The 22,020-nt window shown below is 44.4% G+C and overlaps 1 long non-coding RNA gene across 2 annotated transcripts in view; it reads left to right on the top strand.

Annotated features, from left to right (window-relative positions):
* Window positions 1-22,020, top strand: part of LOC141579999 (uncharacterized) — a 504,242-nt gene that overhangs the window by 129,026 nt on the left and 353,196 nt on the right. For both annotated transcript variants that reach the window (XR_012511983.1, XR_012511984.1), the window contains exon 5: window positions 13,158-13,232. This is a non-coding gene — a long non-coding RNA (uncharacterized LOC141579999). The remainder of the gene's footprint in view (window positions 1-13,157; window positions 13,233-22,020) is intronic.

Raw genomic sequence — 22,020 nt, 5'->3', positions numbered from 1 at the left:
ATGTCTGTATCACCCCTCCCTTTTCTCTATCCATGGACTCTGCAGGACATAAAACTTCGTACATTCAGTCATTTAAAAGGGCTTCTTCTTTTTTGTTTGTTTCTTTTTTTTCTTTTCTTTTTTTTTTTTTTTTTGAGATGAAGTCTCACTCTGTCGCCCAAGCTGGAGTGCAGTGGCATAATCTTGACTTACTGCAAACTCCGCCTCCCAGGTTTAAGCCATCTGAGTAGCTGGGACTATGGGCACATGCCACCACGCCTGGCTAATCTTTTGGTATTTTTAGTAGAGATGGGGTTTCATCATTTTGGCCAGGCTGGTCTCAAACTCCTGACCTCGTGATCCACCTGCCTTGGCCTTCCAACCCAAGTGCTGGGATTACAGGCATGAGCCATTGTGCTGGCTTTTTTTTTTTTTTTTTTTTTTTGAGACGGAGTCTCACTCTGTTGTCAGGCTGGAGTGCAGTGGCATGATCTTGGCTCATTGCAACCTCTGCTTCCCAGCTTCAAGTGATTCTCCGGTCTCAGCCTCCCGAGTAGCTGGGACTGCAGGCGCCACTACGCCAGCTGATTTTTGTATTTTTAGTAGAGATGGGGTTTCATTATGTTGGCAAGGTGGTCTCAATCTCTTGACCTTGTGATCCGCCTGCCTTGGCCTCCCAAAGTGTTGGAATTAGAAGCGTGAGCCACCGTGCCCAGCCTAAAAGGACTAAAGAGCCTACAGCGTTCCAGGCACTCTTTAAGGACAGCAATGAAAGAATAAAAACCACAAGATAAGAACCCTGGAGTGTGGAGTGTGGCATTTTGGGAGAGGACAGGTATGCCATGCAAGATAGAGCCAGGCGCTGGTCAAAGGGGTGAGCATGGGCTTGATTCCGTAATAACTATTGCAAGGCGGCAGGTGCCCAGTGAAGTTAGAACCCAACAGATTTGTGCAGAGGCAATGGAGCGCCTTAAAGGAAAAGGGAGCAAGTGAGCTGGGCTCCAGCAGAGACTGGGGTTGTTCCCTGGTGTTTGTCTGAAAGGAGAAGCAACCTCCTCAATTCTGTGACAGAAGGTGGTTGTGCTGACTGGCTGGAGGTGGAGAGTGGGAGTTATTCTGCATGTGTGCATTTCCGAGAGAAGCCTCCTAGGTCCCTGAGAAGACCTTCTGGGTGGTGGAGACCGTCACAAAGCAGGAGAGAAAGGACACGCAACTGCAGACTTTCTGGAGTAGCTGCTGCAAGGGCTTCCTGGGGCCTGTCTGCCACCAGATATCGGCGGGAACAGACAGTAACCCTCCAGGTCACTTTGTGCCTTCTCAGGCAGGCACTTTCGCAGGCTAGGGACGCGTTAGGAATTCCACCCTCAGCGATTAGAAACAGTGTTAGAGCTGATTAAGTCTTTTAGCATGGAGTGGGGATGTGGCTGAAATCATATGTGCTGAGAGTCTGCTGCTTTTATAGCCAAAGTTGAAACTTGGTTAAAAAGAGGGTTCAGAGGAGCTGGACTTGAGTTTGGTCAAGAGGAGGGTCTTGTCAATTCCCATTAGCACGAGGAGGGGTTTTCCTTCATCTACAGTCCCTTTCCCTCTCTCTCTCCCACCCAGCTGCCTCCCAGACACTTCTTCCAGCTACAAGGGTGGAGCTGGAGGCAGACCTCCGGCAGCAGTGTTGGAAGCTTTGGACCACGGTAGTCATCCCATTATCTAGGACAGAAAAAAAATGAGAATTGTCTAGAATTTCTGTTTTCCTAAGTGAATTGTAGACTACCTAGTTGTTAAACACTCTCATCCCTAAACTCAAGATGTCTAAAGCTGGCCAGGCGCAGTGGCTCTTGCCTGTAATCCTAGCACTTGGGGAGGCCAAGGCAGGAGAATCGTTTGAGGCCAGGAGTTTGAGACCAGCCTGGGCAACAGAGCAAGACCTTGTCCCTACAAAATACTAAGCTGGGCATGGTGGGGAATGCTGGCATTCCCAGCTGTTTGGGAGGCTGGAGCTACTTGGGAGGCTGAGCCCAACAGTTTGAGGTTACAGTGAGCTGTGATCGTGCCACTGCACTCCAGCATGGGTGACACAGTTGCAGCCTGTGTCTTAAAAAATGTCTAAAGGTGAATTCATCATCTCCTAAAACATTCTCTCCTTCTTCTCTTATTCATTCATAATGATGGCTATTCCCATGGTGTGCTGGCTAAGGTGTAGCTTCAAACGTTGCTGCTGGAGGTCTCCTGGCTCTGCTCTTGTAGCTGGAAGAGGTGTCTGGGAGGCAGCTGGGTGGGGAGAGGGGGAAAGGGACTGTAGATGAAGCGAGTTTCCTCCTCATGTCAACAGGCTCGTGAAAAACGTACCCTGCCTGATTTCTTTGGTGTAAATACTTCCACCAAGGCTGATTCTAAGGGTGTCACGTGTTGTCACTGAAGGCGACATTGGGAGGAGCGGCACACCATTGGCTCTAGTGAGCTGGTGTGAGCTGACTTCAGCCGACTGCTGGCTGTCCCACTAACGCGGTCACTCAAACTGAAAACCTAACCTTCAACGTCGATTCTCTTCGTTTTCCCTTTTCTTCTAGCATCCAGCATCAGGAGAGAAGGCGGGGCTTGCTTTCTCTCCCTCCCAAGCCCCGCGGAGAGTCATGACACACTCATGCAAACATGTCACTAGGAGGTGAGGTCTTAGTCTCCACAGTGTCCCTTTGGATGAGGGATTCACACTGGGGCTAATAACACCCCCTAATGGGGTTTGAGCAATTGGTGGAAGCTTTCCTTATTGTCACACTAAGGGATCATTGGGGGCATTAAGAGGATAAAATCCAAGGATGTCCCTCCATGTGCGGAACGGCACCATCCAAGAGGATTGTTCTTATTCAGGCTGACATTAAAATATTATGCAAGGGTGTAAAATTTGTGCAAAAATTTGTTTATAACATTGGAGCCTAGAGCCCAATTCTGTTTTATATATAAGTACAGAGTATTTTTGCATGGTTTTATTAGATGCCAACTTCAGTGGCTTTTATTCTGGTGGCCATGCTTACCTTTCTCATTTGCTTTTCTGTACTTGTATGAAGTAGCTTCTAGTCTCATTTTTCCAGAATCTATACGTACTCCCTATATGTATGGCCAGACAATATAGTTTATTATTTTGGGGATAGCCGTGCCCGAACATGAAACAGATATCGTTTTATTATAAATTATTTATAGCTCCTTTAGTAAAGTAAGACATTACGTTTATTTTTTGGAATTATGTACTTATATTATCTTTGAATATTTTTGAATTTTCTTGAGAGGACAGAAGACAGGACCTTCGAATGTCAAATGCCAAGGGACAGACAGAAAATGATCATTCGTCTCTTCTACGAACATTGCAGCTCCAAAGCAAAGCCAGACCGATGCTAGAGACATAAAAAAAAAAAAACTGCACATTTGTTCAAAAGAGCATATTTCTAGACCTGATAAATGGACTTGTCTAAGCGTTGCAAAGAAAATTCTTGTATGGGAATACTCATACATCAGAAGTAACTTTTTTATTCCTGTCTGCATCCTTTTAGCCTAATCTGCTTTCATTTGCATTATTTAAATTACAGCAGCCCGGGTGGGATGATACTAAAATACCCAGCTCTCAGGACAGCTGGGCAGCTGCTCCAGACAGGAGCCCTCCAGTACAGGAAAGAAGGTTCCCAAAGCCCCTGCTAGGCCCGAGCTTAAGTTTTTAGTTGCTGGACAGTGGTGAGGTCTATGGTGGTGAGGTAAGGGGTTGAGTGGCCAGGTGGAAAGGCCACTTAGGGATTTGCGGCTGTGGGTGTTTATCATTGGCATGGAAAGGTTTCAACGTCTTATCAACAGGGTGGTTGTACAGGTGCATACAGGTGGAATCGAACCCCAAGCCCAGATGGTAATACCAAATATAGCACTGAGCTCTCCAGCGAAACTGGGGTGAGGGATGGGCTATGTCATTACGAATTCCAGGCACTCTGGTGGGGCCTCATCTGCTAGACCCTGCTCTACACCCAGGCGTCCCTGACTGCTCCGATGTATGTCTGGCTTGGCACTTCCTCTGGTGCCACTGCCCATGACTTCTGAGGGCTTAGCTCACTGTCAGGTGTTGATTTATGATTTTATTAAAATGTGATCAAAGGTGCGCTGGGATGATGAATCACTCTCACCACTGCTGTCTGAACCCACTCAGCAGCTGCAAGTGTCGGGGAGAGACGTGGATCAGTGCTACGCAGGCCTGGACGCCAGGGCCTCCGCACGGTGGGGGCTCCCGTCACTCGAGGGCTCTGTGGTTCTCTGGTGCCAGCTCAGCTCAGGCCAGCCGCGACCGACAGGCTTTGACCTCTCCAACGAACTTCTGCGAGCCTCAAGTGAGATAATACACCAAGGGGCCAGGCTGTAATGCTAGGTATTTTTAAATGTTCACCTTTTTATAACAATACAGTGTTTTTAAACCAAAGCAGTTCAGAATAGCACATGGTAGACATTTAAGAAAATGGTTCTTTAGGTAAATATCCCAAAGACATTTGTTTTTCAGGTTCAACGTGGTGCCCTTTCTGCTACATTTTCTTTTACCCTTTACCAGCTGATTCTGAGCTCCAGCTTCCTGGCCTGCCTTGTGCTTTCTTGGGAGATCAGGCTGCGGTGATTAGAACCGGCGGAGGAGGGGATGCGGAGGGAGGGGAGGGATGGTGGAGGAACAAAGCCGAAATTCCTGCCGGAATGGGGGGAGGACGTGAGGTCCACTCGGGTACAGATGTCCTCCACCCACGCTCCCAACTTGAACCTCTGTGAAGCCCTGTAAAGGGTGTTAGCCACTCCTCCTCCCCAGCATCCCAACCTCTCTCTAGATTTTTTTTTTTTATTATGGTGAAATACAGACAACATTAATGTAACCATCGTAGCCACTTTTAAAGGTATAGTTTAGTGGTTTTAAGTTTAAGCGCATTCTCACGGTTGTGTAGGCACCACCAGCATCCATTTTCCAAACTTGGTCACCTGCAAAACTGAAACCCTGTCCCCATTGCCCCTCTCCCCTGCCACCAGCCCTAGGCACACACTGTTCTGTTTTCTGCTTCTGTGGATTTGATGACCCCAGGGACCTCGTATGCGGTATTTGTCTTTCTGTGACTGGCTTTTTCCACTTGGCATGGTGTCCTCAACGCATGTGAAGCATGTTGAAGTGTACGCCAGAATTTTCTTCCCCGCGAAGGCTGAACCATGTTCCATTGCACGGATGGACCACATTTTGTTCATCCGTCATCCACTGATGGGTACTGTGCTTGCTTCTACCCTTCAGCCGCCATGTTAAGACTGCCATGGACATGGGTTCATTTCCTTCAGTTCTAGTCATTGAAGAGCGCACTTGTCACATCCAAATCTTTTCAAATAGACTGCATCTGTCCCACAGATACAGCATTATTTCACTTCTGTAAGTACATACCCCCACCCAGGTGCCCTACCTGGAGTCAGCTTGGGCCTCACCTCCACCTCACCTTTGCTCCTGCTCTGCCCCTGCTGTGAAAGGGTTTCCATCCTGCTCTGCCATCTTCCCGCCCCTCCCTGGCCCGGTCCCTATGTGCTTTCCGAAACCCTGGCTTTGCTCCCTGTCTCCAGGACTGCCCTTTACCCTGTGGTTCCATCAATTAAATGCAGCGTGGCTGGTTTGTTTCCAGGCAGTTCTTGAGCCTTGGCCCTTCCTTCCCCTTCCAGTAACCTGGACAGCGAAGGCTGAGCTCACAGAACAGAGTTCAGTATTGATATTAAAGAAAACTTACAATAAAGTGAATCAAACATGTAATCAATTACATGCACCATGGTGATTCTGGGACTAGGGAATTAGACATGACTGTTAAGCAGCTCTCAAGTGACTGTGATTAGTTTCACTTTGATGCAGCCTCTCTGGGCCTCTCCGGGGTCAGTGGGGAGTGCTGTGTGTGTGCGCATGTGGGTGCATGTGTGTGCTGGAGGGAGAAGAGAGGATGGGAAAGGGTCATTTGGAGAGGTGGTAAGTCACGGGTAGATGGGAAGGCGATCTGTGTCTGTGGCCTTGACCTCTAATGGTGGGATGGGGCAGGAAGTGTTCCTTCTGAGGACTCAGCTACAGTTGTTTCTCTCCCCTCTTCCACCTGCCCACCTCTCTGCTTTGCATCCTTAAAACACTTTCCCATTTTCTTACTTTTGTTTTTCTTCCTTCAGTCCCTGACCTGAAGAGGACAGGGTGGCGGCTGCAAATCTTGGCAGGACATGCCAAATTTTAGGATAAGAAGAAGACTCTTTGCTTAAAAATTGCTCTACGTGGTTGCCTGAAATTCTAGCCACTGATTTACGTGGCCAGTTCCTCTGACAGGGTACATTGGAACCTGATGGTGGATCGTGGGACGTCCTAAAACAGTATTCCCAACTTTCAGGGTGAGGGGTTACTGCATGGGTTCTGGGCTTATCTTACTCTGAATCATTGTCTTGCCCGTATTTACCCAGTTATTAAAACATGTGCAAAGATGCACGAGGATTAGGGATTAGTCAACTCTAAATTATTTACTGAGCCCAGTTCTTTATCATTATGTATATTTAATCAACAGAAGCTAAAAACACAATTACCATCCCGTGAAGTGTTTCTGCAGTTAAAAATGGGTCTGCTTTTTAAAGCTCATGTTATATTTTCTTCTTATTGAAGGCCCTTTGTTTTTATCAAAGCAAACTGCCCTCTGCTCCCTGAACATCCCATCCACTTTCATCTCCATCCCTTTGCTCATATTTTATTTTACTTCATTTATAAAATCTTATTTTATGTTTTATCATTTTATATGATATTTCATAAATGTGGCCTTCCCTGCATTTCCAGGAGTTACAATCCAAACAGCCATGAAGGTAGCTTGCCATCGGCCACGAAACTGTCTCTAATTCCTCAGACAGAAACGCCGTCTCCCTCCTTGGACTCATATAACACAGAGTTTCTTGCTTTGAGTATTTAATACATTTAATCTTAGGCTTTAATTACTTGTGGACTACCTTATCACTCACAGGTAGTAGGTACCTCCTCAGCTTATTTGGTTTATTTATCTGCCACAACAGGTATTGCACACACATTACACACTCAGTGCATGTTCCTGAATCATGTTGGATGGAAATGTCAGCAAAAGGCTATCGAGGTAGCTAATTGACTTGAAATTTTATCGCCTAAAATGTAAAATCCTGTTGATTAAACCCATTACACGAATGAGATATTCTTGTCCCAGCTTTTCCTACTGCCCTTATTCTAATAAAGGATTTGTCATTCTGTGTGTTCCACGCCCAAGGACTTTGCTCGCTGTTGATAACAGTGGGTGTGGAGAGTTAATCAGAGTGACTTGAGGTCAGTGCGGCAGGCTGAGCTGATACACGAAAGGCCTCCCTCCTTTTCTAACATGCATGGAGAGAGATCACACGGGGCAACAACAACTACAACGATAACAACTAAGGTTTATTTATACAGCTGAGTTTCTTAAGACAGAGAAATCCTCAGGCAAAAAGATGAAACAAAATCAGAATGATGCTTGACTGTGGTGGGGTGGATTTTAACATCTGTGCAGAAGGTAGCTGGGGCCATGGTCAGTGTGCATTAGGGCTGGAAGATAGGTAGCTGCATAAATCCACAGGTCACAAAAAGCTGCCCCATATGTGAACGCATGAAAAGCTGTTGTCTACTCACCTGGAGAAGCCACAGGGAACCCAGACATTTGGTGAGGTCAAGGGTGAAGAAACTCGGCACTTCACTGTACTTCACAGGTGTGGCGATCTGGACTCATGCCAAGTACACGGATCAGGGACCTCGCGTGGAGACAGTCAGGAGCGCTGGTCCTGGGTGGGTGAAACCCATGGATCCCTTGGAGCAGGCAGCGTGGGCTCCTCTGTGTGGGCGTGTCCATGCACCAGGGCACGCAAGGCACTCACGGAATGGTCAGCACTGAATATGACTTTAAACAAATAGCTAAAAACAAATTCAATCTTTTTTTTTTTTTTTTTTTTTTTTTTTAAGGAAGAAAAGCAAACACAGATGACAATTTGCTGCCTAAAAAGGGAAGGTAACAGAATCTTTATCATATATATTCAAAATGTTAAAAGAAATGAATAAAACCGTAAAGCAAGATATTATAAAACACAATAGGCTTATTTTAAACATAACCAAAAAGTGATTCTGGAAACAAAAAAATCTTAATGTCAAAAATGCTTGATGGAATAGGAGACAGCTAAACTAAACAATGAGTAATAGACAGCTGAAGAGAGAATGTATAAATTAGAAAATAGATCTGAGGAAACCACCCATCACATAGCACAGTTATCTATTAATGAACACTTCAAATAAGAAGAGAGGAGTGGAGGAGACAGGGAAAGCTGTATTCCATGTGTAATCGTAGTTCCAAAGGCGTGAACACAAAGAATGAGGGAGAAGAAATATTTGAAAAGATAATTGCTGGGCATTTTTTGGAATAGAAGCCATATCTAAGTTAAAGATTGATGAAGTTCACTGAGTCCAGAACGGGATAAAGAAGAATCCACACTGAAGCATATCATAGTAACACTGCAGAACCTACAAGGAGATGGAAGAATTGGAAAGCCTTCTACAAAAGAAGAACAGCTAGATTATGAGCAGAATTCTTATCAGCAACTGTAGATGCAAGGTGAAAATAGAAGAGCAACACTAACATGCTGAATGATAACATCTTTCAATCAGGATTCTATACTCAGCTCACCCACCGTTCAAGAGTGAGGGCAAATGAAGGCGTTTTCAGATATGTAAGCAACAGTTTACCTTTCCTAAATTCTTGCTAAAAAGCAACTAAAGAGTCAGGTGTGGTGGCTCACACCTGTAATCCCAGCACTTTGGGAGGCTGAGGTGGGTGGATCACTTGAGGTCAGGAGTTCAAGATCAGCCTGGCCAACATGGTGAAACCCTGTCTCTACCAAAAATACAAAAATTAGCTGGGTGTGGTGGTGTGCATGCCTGTAATCCCGGCTACTTGGGAGGCTGAGGCAGAAGAATCATTTGAACCTAGGAGGCGGAGGTTGCAGTGAGCTGAGATTGTGCCACTGCACTCCAGCCTGGGCGACGGAGCCAGACTTTGTCTCAGAAATAAAAAAAGCGACTAAAGGATGTCCGTCAACAAGACGATTCATTAAAAAGGAATAAGGTGTGCCAAAACAATTTGAGTAAATGCAATGGTTTTTTTTTTTTTTTTTTTTTTTTTTTAACCTTTTCAGTTCAGGGGTACACGTGCAGGTTTGTGACACAGGTAAACTTGTGTTATGGGGGTTCGTTGTACAGATTATTTCATCACCCAGGTATTAAGCCCAGTACTCATTAGTCATTTTGCCTGATCCTCTCCCTCCTCCCTCCCTCCACCCTCTGACAGGCCCCGGTGTTTGCTGTCCCCTCTGTGTGTCCATGTGTTCTCATCATTTAGCTCCCACTCATAAGTGAGAACATGCAGTATTTGATTTTCTGTTCCTGTGTTAGTTTGCTAAGGATAATATCATTAAGAATTTATTTTTTAAAATAGGATTATTTGGGAATAAAAAAGGTAGTACTAAAATATTGAACAAAACCATGGCAGGTAGCAAGCAGAAGATTAAAGATGAGTTCTAAGATGTTGATACTTGGGGGAAGCTAGAGGAATTGCCTGGTTTTAGCCTTTAGGTGTACATATTAAACTTGTAAAGGAACCACTGACAGAATAAAAATGGAATCTATTCTTTCTAAACTTCTAATTAGTAGTAGAACAATTCAGGGTAGGAGAGGTGGAAAAAAGTAAGCATGGCAATAACAGGTCCAAATATTGAATACTCACAATAAAAAGGAAATGTTTAATCCACGTAGTAAAAACATTCATATGGGTTAGAAGATAGCTATGAGCTAGGTTAACATGTATCAAATTGCAGAGTAATATGTGCAGTTGATAAAACTTATGTAATGTACTTATTTTTTATCCTCCCAGTTGTGACAACTGATATGTAATTTAAGAAAGAAATATAGGCCGGGCGCGGTGGCTCAAGCCTGTAATCCCAGCACTTTGGGAGGCCGAGGCGGGTGGATCACGAGGTCAAAAGATCGAGACCATCCTGGTCAATGTGGTGAAACCCCGTCTCTACTAAAAATACAAAAAATCAGCTGGGCGTGGTGGTGCGTGCCTGTAATCCCAGCTACTCAGGAGGCTGAGGCAGGAGAATTGCCTGAACCCAGGAGGCGGAGGTTGCGGTGAGCCGAGATCGCGCCATGGCACTCCAGCCTGGGTAACAAGAGCGAAACTCCGTCTCAAAAAAAAAAAAAAAAAAAAAAAAAAGAAAGAAAGAAATATATAAAAACACTGGCTAGAAAGAAATACACAAATTCGTCATGGTACTGGTCTCTGGGGAGGGAAGGAGAGCAATGAGAGGCAGGAGGAGAAGGGTAATTTTGAATTTACACATAGTTTTCTTTTCTTTTCTTTTTTTTTCCAAAATAGAAAGGAACCTGAAAAAGTTAATTAGGTTAATTAATCCTTGCTTTCTAGCTAGTTTTCAGTGTGTTACACTCTTCTTAGGATATACTGAGTTTTTTGTCTGTTTTTGAGATGGAGTCTCCCTCTGTTGCCCAGGCTGGAGTGCAGTGGTGTCATCTCAGCTCACTGCAACCTCCATCTCCCTGGTTCAAGCAATTCTCTTGCCTCAGCTTCCTGAGTAGCTGGGATTATAGGTGTGTGCCACAACGCCTGACTAATTTTTTTTTTTTTTTTTAGTAGAGACAGAGTTTCACCATGTTGGCCAGGCTAGTCTTGAACTCCTGACCTCAAGTGATCTGCTCACCTCGGCCTCCCAAAGTGCTGGGATTATAGGCATGGCCCACTGTGCCCAGCCAAGATATACTAAGTTTTTATTCAGCAAAAATATACATCTCCAAAGACCTATTAACTTGGTGAGTTTAATGATAGGAACTTAGGTATTGTGGCAGCCCAGAGAGATGGTAGTTTTTGGCAGGAACCTTTCAGTGGTGTGGTGGGGAAGTGAACAGGGTCATGCAGAAGGACCCTTGGGACATCTAGCACAGAGCAATGGTCCCCATCCACAGTCAGGGGCAGGTGGGGAGGCAGCCACATTGTTATCTACGTGGCGTTGATACCTCTGCTGCCTCCCATGAAGCCGCTGCCGGGAGGTGACAGGGCTGGTTTCCTCTAGGCATTAACACGTGGGTACATGGCTTCCTGGGAGTCCTTTTGGCTAGTTCTGAGGGAGAACGTTAGCTAACTGTGAGAATGATGATGTGACAATAATGTACTCTTATGTCACTCCCAGCAGTGGGGTCGAGGGAGCCACCTGGATAAGCACATGTCTGTTCCTTAAAACAGCCCAGAACTGTGGCTCTGGGACTTGTGCGTCTGCATCCGTCTTTTGTAGTGCTGGACTGGAGTCAAAATAACAGGTGCCCAGGAAAAAGCAGTTTCTTCCGTTCAGATTTAACCAAAATCCTCTTGCTGCAATATTCTGTCCACAAACGTGATGGGAAACAGCGTGGCTGTCCCGTCCTGTTCATCAGCATTTTAAGTCACATCCATCCCACATTTTCCCTCACTGTCCAGCTGTGACCCAGCACGGGGGCTCAGCCTGACGCAGGAATGCACTGAAGAGTGGACTGGAAGTTGGTAGACGTGGTTTCTAAGCCACCGACCTCCCTATGTGGTCACTAGCTGTGTGATCTCGGATGCGCCATTTCCACCTTGCTGGACCTGACTTTCCTCATCTCTGCAACCATCTAAAATTTGATAGCAATGTCTTGGCTTTAGATCTGGAATCTTTGTGCCACAACTCGGCTGATATCTCTCAGCCTTATTGAAAAAAATGGGTGAAAAGTGAGGAGGAAGGATCACGACAAGCAATGGCTGTGTTTGGAGGACACCATGGGATATCACTACCTGTGCTTTCCCACTCCTGAATCTCCCAATCTGCCACCGCTCTGTCTATAATAGTAGGTGCATCACACACACGCTGCCCCAATTCTAAGGGGGTGAGAACTGATGGCATCTCCTTATGTCGTCTTGTTTTTCCCACTGCCCACCCCGCCGAATTCATGACTTAACAGCTCTAATAGTTAAATATATGTTCTTCTTCTAATAGAATAGATTGTCCTTTATTTCAGTACAATCTAACAAGGAAGGAATGTAAACATGAAGCTAATAGGCAGAACAATAGATTTTATTTGTCTGTCTTTCTATTAGACGGATTATTATGTATGAGAGATAACCTGTCTACAAGAGACAGATTATGAATTTTGCATGTGTGTGTGTGTGTGTGTGTGTGTGTGTGTGTGTTCACCACCCAGGTCAACATTCAAAAATACTTCCAGAGCTTCAAAAGGCCCCTTCATGCCTTTCCCAGGGTAATATATTCCCACAAAATTAACCATTATTCTGAATTCTACTCCTGTAGAGTAGTCTTCTCTGTTCTTGAAACTTTGAATAAGTGGAATCTTATCGTGTGTACTCTTGTGTCTGGCTTCTTTGTCCCATGATTATGTCTCTGAGATTCATGCAGGTGGTTGTGTACAGCAGTAGTTCATTTTCACAGAGCCACCATTGTGTCCATCTATGGCATGTATTGTCCTTTCTGCTATTGATGGGCATTTAAGGAGTTTCTGCTTTTGGCCTTTATAAATATAGCTGCTAGCATTGGGCTGTGTCTTTTGGTGGACATATGCAATAATGATTGGGGTACATACCTAGCAGTCGAATTGCTGGGTCATAGGGTAATTGCCTCTGAGGCTCTTGTAAATACCATCAGTTTTAATTTCCCTCAGGAATGTATGCAACATCTACTTTCTCCCCAAGCTCACCAACACTTGGTATTATTAGTTTTCTAATTTTAGCTATAATAATAATTTTTTGTAGAGATGGGGTCTTGCTTTGTTGCCCAGGCTAGTCTCAAATTCTTGGCCTCAATTAATCTTCCTGCCTTGGCCCCTCATGGATGACACATGTGAGCCACCAGAGCCTGTCTAATTTTAGCCATTATGATGGGTGTGTAGCAGAAGCCTCTTTGATGCTTTTGGTTGCATTTTCATGATGAGTAGTGATGTTTCGCCTTTGCCCATATGATTGTCATTTGCATGTCCTCTTTATATGAACTATCCACTTGAGTCTATTGCCCGTTTCTAACTGGCTTGTCTTTGTCTCATCAATTTGCAGGAGTTCTTGACGTATTTGGGATATGAGTTCTCTGTTGGGTCTGTGTATTATGAATATCTCCTCCTTTTCTGCAAAGTAAGTATGTTCCGGTTTGTTATCTCCTTTTGCTGCTGGATTGAAATGCCTTTATTAATTTGGAAAATTCTACCTGTCTTAGCATCTTAGGAACTTGTAGGATTGTGTGAGAGGCTACTTGCCTTGCTACTGTGATTTGCCCTTTCACAAGCTTTTTTTTTTCTAAATTACTGTTAGGTAATGTTCATAATTTTTTCATTTTATTGTAGTTTAGGTTCTGGGTTACATGTGCAGATCATGCAGGATTGTTGCATAGGTGCATACATGGCAATGTGGTTTGTTGCTTCCCTCCCCCCATCACCTATATCTGGCATTTCTCCCCATGTTATCCCTCCCCAACCTCCTCACCCCCTGCTGTCCCTCCACTGCACCCCTCCCCAAAAGACCTCAGTGTGTGATGCTCCCTCTCTGTGTCCATGTGTTCTCATTGTTCAACACTTGCCTATGAGTGAGAACATGCAGTATTTGATTTTCTGTTCTTGTGTCAGTTTGCTGAGAATGATGGTTTCCAGATTCATCCAAGTCCCTACAAAGGACACGGACTCATCATTTTTTTATGGCTGCATAGTATTCATAGTGTATGTGTGCCACATTTTCCTTGTCTAGTCTATCATCGATGGGCATTTGGGTTGGTTCCACGTCTTTGCTATTGTAAACAATGTTGCAATCAACATATGTGTGCATGTATCTTTATAACAGAATGATTTATCATCCTTTGGGTATATACCCGGCAATGGGATTGCTGGGTCAAATGGAGTTTCTATTTCTAGGTCCTCAAGGAATCACCACACTGTCTTCCACAATGGTTGAACTAATTTACACTCCCACCAACAGTGTAAAAGTGTTCCTATTTCTCCACATCCTCTCCAGCATCTGTTGTCTCCATATTTTTTAATGATCGTCATTCTAACTAGTGTGAGGTGGTATCTCAATGTGGTTTTGATTTGCATTTCTCTAATGACCAGTGATAATGAGCATTTTTTCATATGTTTGTTGACCTCATGTATGTGTTCTTTTGAAAAGTGTCTGTTCATATCCTTTGCCCACTTTTGGATAGGTTTGTTTGTTATTTTCTTGTCAATCCATTTTAGTTCTTTGTAGATTCTGGATGTTAGCCTTTGTCCAATGGGTAGATTGCAAAAATCTTTTCCCATTCTGTTGGTTGCTGGTTCCTGCTAATGATTGTTTCTTTTGCTGTACAGAAGCTCTAGAGTTTAATTAGTTCCCATTTGTCTATTTTGGCTTTTGTTGTCAATGCCTTTGGTGTTTTAGTCATGACATCCTTGCCTATGCCTATGTCCTGAATGGTTTTGCCTAGGTTTTTTTTCTAGGGTTTTTATGGTGTTAGGTCTTATGTTTAGATCTTTAATCCATCTGGAGTTAATTTTAGTGTAAGGTGTCAGGAAGAGATCCTGTTTCTGCTTTCTGCACATGGCTAGCCAGTTCTCCCAACATTTATTAAACAGAGAATCCTTTCCCCATTGCTTGTTTTTGTCCTTTTTGTCAAAGATTAGATGGTTGTAGATGTGTGGCATTGCCTCTGAGGCCTCTGTTCTGTTCCATTGGTCTATATCTCTATTTTGGTCCCAGCACCATGCTGTTTTGATTACTGTAGCCTTGTAGTATAGTTTGAAGTCAGGTAGCATGATGCCTCCAGCTGTGTTTTTTTTTTTTTTTTTTTTTTTTTTTTTTTTTTTTGCTTAGGATTGTCTTGGCTATAGGACTCTCTTTTGGTTCCATATGAAGTTTAAGGTGGTTTTTTCCAGTTCTGTGAAGAAGGTCATTGGTAGCTTGATGAGGATAGCATTGAATCTATAAATTACTTTGGGCAGTATGGCCATTTTCATGATATTGATCTTTTCTAACCATGAGCATGGAATGTTTCTCCATCTCTTTGTGTCCTCTCTTATTTCATTGAGCAGTGGTTTGTAGTTCTCCTTGAAGAGGTCCTTTACATCCTTTGTTAGTTGTATTCCAGGTATTTTATTCTCTTTGCAGAAATTGTGAAAAGGAGTTTGCTCATGATTTGGCTCTGTTAGCCTATTATTGGTGTATAGGAATGCTTGTGATTTCTGCACATTGATTTTGTATCCTGAGGCTTTGCTGAAGTTGCTTATCAGTTTAAGGAGATTTTGGGCTGAGACGATGGGGTCTTCTAAATATACAATCATGTTGTCTGCAAACAGAGACTATTTGACTTCCTCCTTTCCTAATTGAATACCCTTTATTTTTTTTTCTTGCCTAATTTCTCTGGCTAGAACTTCCAATACTATTTTGAATAGGAATGGTGAGAGAGGGCATCGTTGTCTAGTGCCAGATTTCAAAGGGAATGCTTCCAGTTTTTGCCCATTCAGTATGATATTAGATTTTATTATTTTGAGATGTGTTTCGTTGATACCTACTTTATTGAGAGTTTTTAGCATAAAGGGCTATTGAATTTTGTCCAAGACCTTCTCTGCATCTATTGAGATAACCATGTGGTTTTTGTCTTTGGTTCTGTTTATGTGGTGAATTATGTTTATAGACTTGCATATGTTGAACCATCCTTGCATCCCCAGGATGAAGCCTACCTGATCGTGATGGATAAGCTTTTTGAGGTGCCGTTGCAATCGGTTGGCCAGTATTTTGTTGAAGATTTTTGCATCTATGTTCATTATGGATATTGGCCTGATGTTTTCTTTTTTTGTTGAGTCTGCCGGGTTTTGGTACCAGGATGATGTTGGTCTCATAAAATGTTTTGGGGAGGATTCCCTCTGTTTGTGTTGTTTGGAATAGTTTCAGAAGGAATGGTACCAGCTCCTCTTTTTATGTTTGGTAGAATTTGGCTGTGAACCCATCTGGACCTGATTTTTTTTGCTTGGTAGGTTATTAATTGCTGCCTCAACTTCAGCCTTTGTTATTGGTCTGTTCAAAGTTTCAACTTCTTCCTGGTTTAGGCTTGGGAGGGTAAAAGTGTCCACGAATTTATCTATTTCTTTGAGGTTTACTGGTTTATGTGCATAGCGTTTTTTGTAGTAATTTCTGATGGTAGTTTGTATTTCTGTGGAATCTGTGGTAATATCCCCTTTATTGTTTTTTATTGCATATATTTGATTGTTCTCTCTTCTTTTTTATTAATCTGGCTAGTGGTCTGTCTATTTTGTTGGTCTTTTCAAAAAACCAGCTCCTGGATTTATTAATTTTTTGAAGGGTATTTTGTGTCTCTATCTCCTTCAGTTCTGCTCTGCTCTTAGTTACTTCCTGTCTTCTGCTAGCTTTTAAGTTATTTTGATCTTGCTCCTCTAGCTCTTTCAAATATGATGATAGGGTGTCGATTTTCGATCTTGCATCACTTCTCATGTAGGCATTTATTGCTATAAATTTTCCTCCAGACCTGCTTTAAATGTGTCCCAGAGATTCTGGTATGTTGTGTGTTCGTTCTTGTTGGTTTCAAAGAACATCTTTATTTCTGCCTTAATTTCATTGTTTATCCAGTCAACACTCTCTCACCCAGGCTGGTGTGCAGGGGTACAATCTCAGCTCACTGCAACCTCCACCTCCCAGGTTCAAGCGATTCTCCTGCCTCAGCCTCCCAAGTAGCTGGGATTACAGGCACCTGCCACCATGCCCTGCTAATTTTTGTATTTTAGTAGAGGTGGGATTTCACCATTTGGTCAGGCTGGTCTCAAACTCCTGACCTCAGGTGATCCATCTGTCTCAGCCTCCAAATATGCTGGGATTACAGGTGTGAGCCACCAGGCCCGGTCTCCTTTCACAACCTTAATCATGCCTCTTTATGGACAGCAGTTCCAAATGGTCGTGAAGTCAATTGATCAGCTCTGAATTTCTGTCTGGTGCCTTTTTGCTATGTTGAAGAATTTGTTTCTCTTGTGTCATGAATCTAGTCTATGCATTCATCTAAAAGTTGTATTTATTTCACCTTTCACATGTCTGTGATCCACGTGTACTCAGTTTTTGAGATGGCATGAGAGAGTGGTCAAGATTCATCTTTTTTCCATACAAATACCCCATTGATCCCTCCCATTTATTGATAGGACCATAATTTCCCACCCCTCGTTCAACTGCAGTGGTGTCTTTGCTGCCAGTCAGGTGCATTGGAGAGGTTTCTTGCTGTGCAATACTCTAAGAGAAGTACCTTCTATTCAGTCCTAAATGTACTCCAGGAAGCTATAATTTTTCTATAATATTAATAAGAGTATTGCAGTCTAGAAGCACATGGAAAGAAAAACATTTACTTTGCATCTGATCACTTAATAAAAATAAAAAGACTGAGTAATAGGCCACCTCATTCCATAAAGGAAGTGAGCTCACAGATGCTTCAAGATTACAATTTAGTTACACCCAGTAAGCACGGGATTCTGTCCACTGGCTGTTGACTGTGAGCTCAGTATTTTTTGTTTTTTTTTGGAGATGGGACTTGCTCTATCACCCAGGCTGGATTGCAGTGGTGTGATCTTGGCTTATTGAAGCATCTGCCTCCTGGGCTCAAGTGATCCTCCCATCTTAGCCTCTCCAGTAAATGGGACTACAGGCATGCACTACCACATTTGGCTAATTTTTAAAGTTTTTTTTTTTGTAGAAATAGGGTCTTGCTATGTTGTTCAGGCTGGTCTTGTACTTCTGGGCTCAAGCAATCCTCCTGGCTTGGTCTTCCATAGAGCTGGGATTACAGGCATGAGTCACCCTCAGGCCAGAAAAGATATTTCATTGACTATGATCTCCACTAGGGCCCTGGAGTTGATCAATATTATCATACATAAAGGGATTTTTTTTCCCCCTGAGAAGTTCTTGCTGCTTCTAATGAAATCCATCGTAAGCTAAGGACGTGAGGAGGGGAATGGAGAAGAACAGGATTCGTTCCCAGGAACAAAAGTTGCCAGGAGCACAGATGACCACTTTCTACTCCTTGAGGAGATTGGGGGGAGGGCGGATCCCAGCCCAGGGCGGCAGGGGCCAGCAGAGCCTGGCAAGGACGTCACTGTGAGGTGCTCTTTGTGTCTGTGCCAGGACTTCATGAAGTCCCAGTCACAGCCCGGCCAAAACTGCCCGCTAGGGACGCTGTCCTCACTGTAAAGCCTGTCCTGCAGTAATATCCTCTGAGTCCTTTTGTTTGGTTTTGTGCCTTCATCATTTGTTTGTGGGCTGCTATCTTGGGCACTGACTCATGCAGTGAGGCCCTCAGAGGGGTCCCACCTGCTGCCAAGGGTTCCTTTGCTCTGGGCTCTAGAGCCCCTGCCACACCCCTTATATGTGTACAGCTTGAGCTGACCACAGAGGCCAGCAGTGTCATCCGTCTCCCCATTAACCGATGGCACTGGCAGCGAGGGCCACGCTCCTGTGGGCACAGTTCATTCTTGCCGTGGAAATCAGGACCATCCTGGGAACATCTGCGCAGGCCAGCAGGGTGCCATGAGGTGGGCATGTCACCCAGGGATGCCGAGGTCCCTTTCTTGTTGCTCTCAGAAGCCTTTGCAGTGGCCACGAACTGGTTATTACTTCGGTTAAGTTTTCACAAAGCTGCTTTATACAGTAGGTTGAGAATCGTGATCCTTTTTAATGTTCACCTTAAATGATGCCCAGTTATACTATTGGTCTACATAAGTGAGGCTCTGCTGGAGTAACAAAAACAAATTCCAAAATCTCATTGCTCAACACAACACAGATGTATTTGCCTTTCCTAAAAAATTCGCCATGAGAGTGGGAGACAGCCCGGGGTAGCTGTCCTCTGGGGCTGCGACCTTGCTGCGCCCATGCGGCATGGGGCCCCTTGTTCCTGGTTGAGGGGATGACAAGAAGGCTCAAGAGGCATAGTGTCAGTTGGAAGCCACACGTGTCACTGCAGCTCACGGTTCACTGGCTGGAAGTGGTCCCATGGCCCTGCTTAGTAAATGGCAAGGGGTCTGGGAAGTAGAGTCTCCTAGGAACCTAGTGGGGAGAGAATTGGATACTGATGGCTAGCAGTATTGGCTACGACAGCCATGTTGTCCATCAAGCTCCAGACATTGGCATGGCCTGCATGATGCGCACCATGTCGTATAAAATCCACTAGTTACAGGTGGTTTGCTGCCACCCATGACACTGAGCAAGGTGAACCCTCATGCCCGTCGTAGGGCCCAGACCTTGTTCCATGAAGTGTCTGTGACCCCTGAAATGAACCTCTTCTTCACACAAAAGCTTTGCCTCTCCCATTTTCTTTAATTTCTGATTCTATTCGTTTCAGCCACAGGAATGTTGGGCAGGTCTCTGGGTAGAGTCTGGGTTCCTCATGCAGCAATTGTAGCCCCATGAACTGGTGGATAAGAATCAGACTCTGAGCTGAAATTACTTCAGCTGCAAGCTTTGTGTGCACTGTTGTCAGGACCCTCTGGTTAGAGCCGTGTGATGCTGTTGACTTCAAGATCATTCCTGCACGCCCCTTAGACTTTCCAACTTAAAGCAGTGCCTAGCTGTCTGAAACAATGCAGTACCACTGCAGATTAGGGAGATCCTTTCCCTTCCCTTCTTGAGTGTTTTGTGAGTTTTGTATCTGGAATTTCAATTCCTAGGGAGGTTTGCAGAGCCTCTCAGTCACTACAGAAGGAGAGTTTGGGTTGTGAGCTGGCCACCATGCAGCAGGCTGAGAAAACAGGAAGAGTTACTCCTCCACCTTCTAGGCTGGGCTCATCTCTGCAGAATCCATTTAGACCCACTGCGAGGAGGCAGGAGTGATGCATGCTGGAGACTGTCCTAGAGAGCACATCTTTGTGTGGGGATCTTTTTAAAAGGACAATTGAAGAGACATGTTCAGTAACATTTCCCAAGAGGCCTCAGGGAATAGTGGAATTAATTCTCCAGTAAATGTTGATCAAGCCTGACCCATTTCCTTGTTGGGTCCTGAGTAAAGGATGGGGGTGCCTTCTGCAGAACCTCCCATTTTCCATTCTCCTGCTCTTTCCTTCATTGCTTCTTCCGAAGGAGATGATGCCTTGGAGCTTTTTAAAATGTCAGATTATTGCTGTAAAATGTAATGCAGTACAAGGACAGATCAAATTTATGGAATGCCTTTCCTGAGACTATCCCAGAGGGCTCCGTATAATGGCTATAAAATTGTGAAACATGTTGTGGAACAGATTTAATTTTTAAAGCAGCTGAAAATATCTATTAATGATTTACCATCATTATTCCTCATCAGAGGTCTTTAGGAATGCTAACAAAATGACTCTACCTACAATTATTTCCATCCAAGTGTTTCTTCATGGAATTCAATCTGATCTTATAGCATGTAATTGGCCAATCAAAATAATGTTCTGAAGGAAAAAAAAAACTGTGGATTTTTTTCGGCTGAAGAGCCCTATGATTTTTGTCATATTTTCCCTCCCCGTGCCTTCACCAGCTGCTCGCCTTCACCTTGGCTTTCGCTTAGTTTTGACTTGCTCACAGTTATGCAGTGCCCACACAACATTAGGGGGAAATAGATTTGATGGACATTTGTTGGCCCTTGGGTTCTTGCTGGGCAAGACAGGTGGATCTGGGATTACTTTGTACTGTACCATATCCTAGTCCTATCCATTCTTGAAGATGCAACTCAAGGCTCTCGCCTGATTGAATAGAAGTCATGATTGCTTCCCCAGCTTTCATTCCAGCTCCTCCATTGTTTACTTGCTGCCATTTGGGAATCATGGCCTTTACACCCAGCCCCTGCCCGGGGGGCCTGGACTGGTCTCCCTGTGTGTTAATAGCATCTTCCCTGCTGGAGTACTGGGGACCAAACATGGACCTAGACTATTACCACGTGATGTTTTCCCACCACAGGCCCTGGTTCAGGTGTGATCCAGTCAGAGCATAGGTCAGGAATTTTGTTCAACAAGTTGGGAGGCTGCACTCCCTCCTTCTGAATATATTTTGTGTCCGCAAGGCAAGCCCATCCACGGAAAGAACAGCACTCAGAGGGGGCAAAGCCAAGGTGATCACAGAGCAGGAGAGACAGAAATCTCACTGAACCATACCTCAAATCCTATCTGCTTCTGGGTTTACATGGCTCAATAAATCAGTTAAATCACCTAAGTGAGTTGGAGTTGAATGTTCTGTTATGTGTGATCCAGAGTCCTTGGAAGCTCCTGCCCCAGTGCCTGTTTCTATGCCATGCATGTGGATGACTGAATACAAGGAGAGCTGTGGAAGGGCCAGGGTGATTATGTGGCCACAGGATGAATCCTCTCCCCAAACTCTGCTCAGAGAGGACCACTGTCCAGTGTCTTTTAGAGCCTGGGCAACTCAGGCCCAGTTGAGACAGGCATTATGTCCAGGGAGCCCAATATGATAAAAAGGACACAGAATAGGGTATTTTTTTAGATTAGTGGCAATATTTTAAGGTTAAATGGATGATCTTTTAGTGCAATTCCAGACTGTCTGCATGGGCTCCAGCCAAGAATTCAGTCACCCCAGGCAGACTGAATGTTGGACCCAAGAGAGAAAGGAAAATTTGGCCAGGCACAGTGGCTCATGCCTGTAATCCCAGCACTTTGGGAAGCTGAGGCAGGTGGATCACCTGAGATCAGAAGTTTGAGATCGGCCTGGCCAATATGGTGAACCCCCCATCTCTACTAAAAGTACAAAAAATTAGCCAGGTATGGTGGTGTGTGCCTGTAATCCCAGCTATTCAAAAGGCCAAGGAGAATAGCTTGAGTCTGTGCCATTGCACTCCAACCTGGGCAACAAGAGCAAAACTCTGTCTCAAAAAACAAAACAAAACAAAACAAAACAAAAAACCAGGAAAATTCAGGCACCTACTTGCTGGGGAGAAGGGGGT

Source organism: Saimiri boliviensis, chromosome 10, assembly GCF_048565385.1.
Source record: "Saimiri boliviensis isolate mSaiBol1 chromosome 10, mSaiBol1.pri, whole genome shotgun sequence".
Taxonomy (NCBI): Eukaryota; Metazoa; Chordata; class Mammalia; order Primates; family Cebidae; genus Saimiri; species Saimiri boliviensis.
This window is presented reverse-complemented; position numbering and strand designations above follow the sequence as displayed.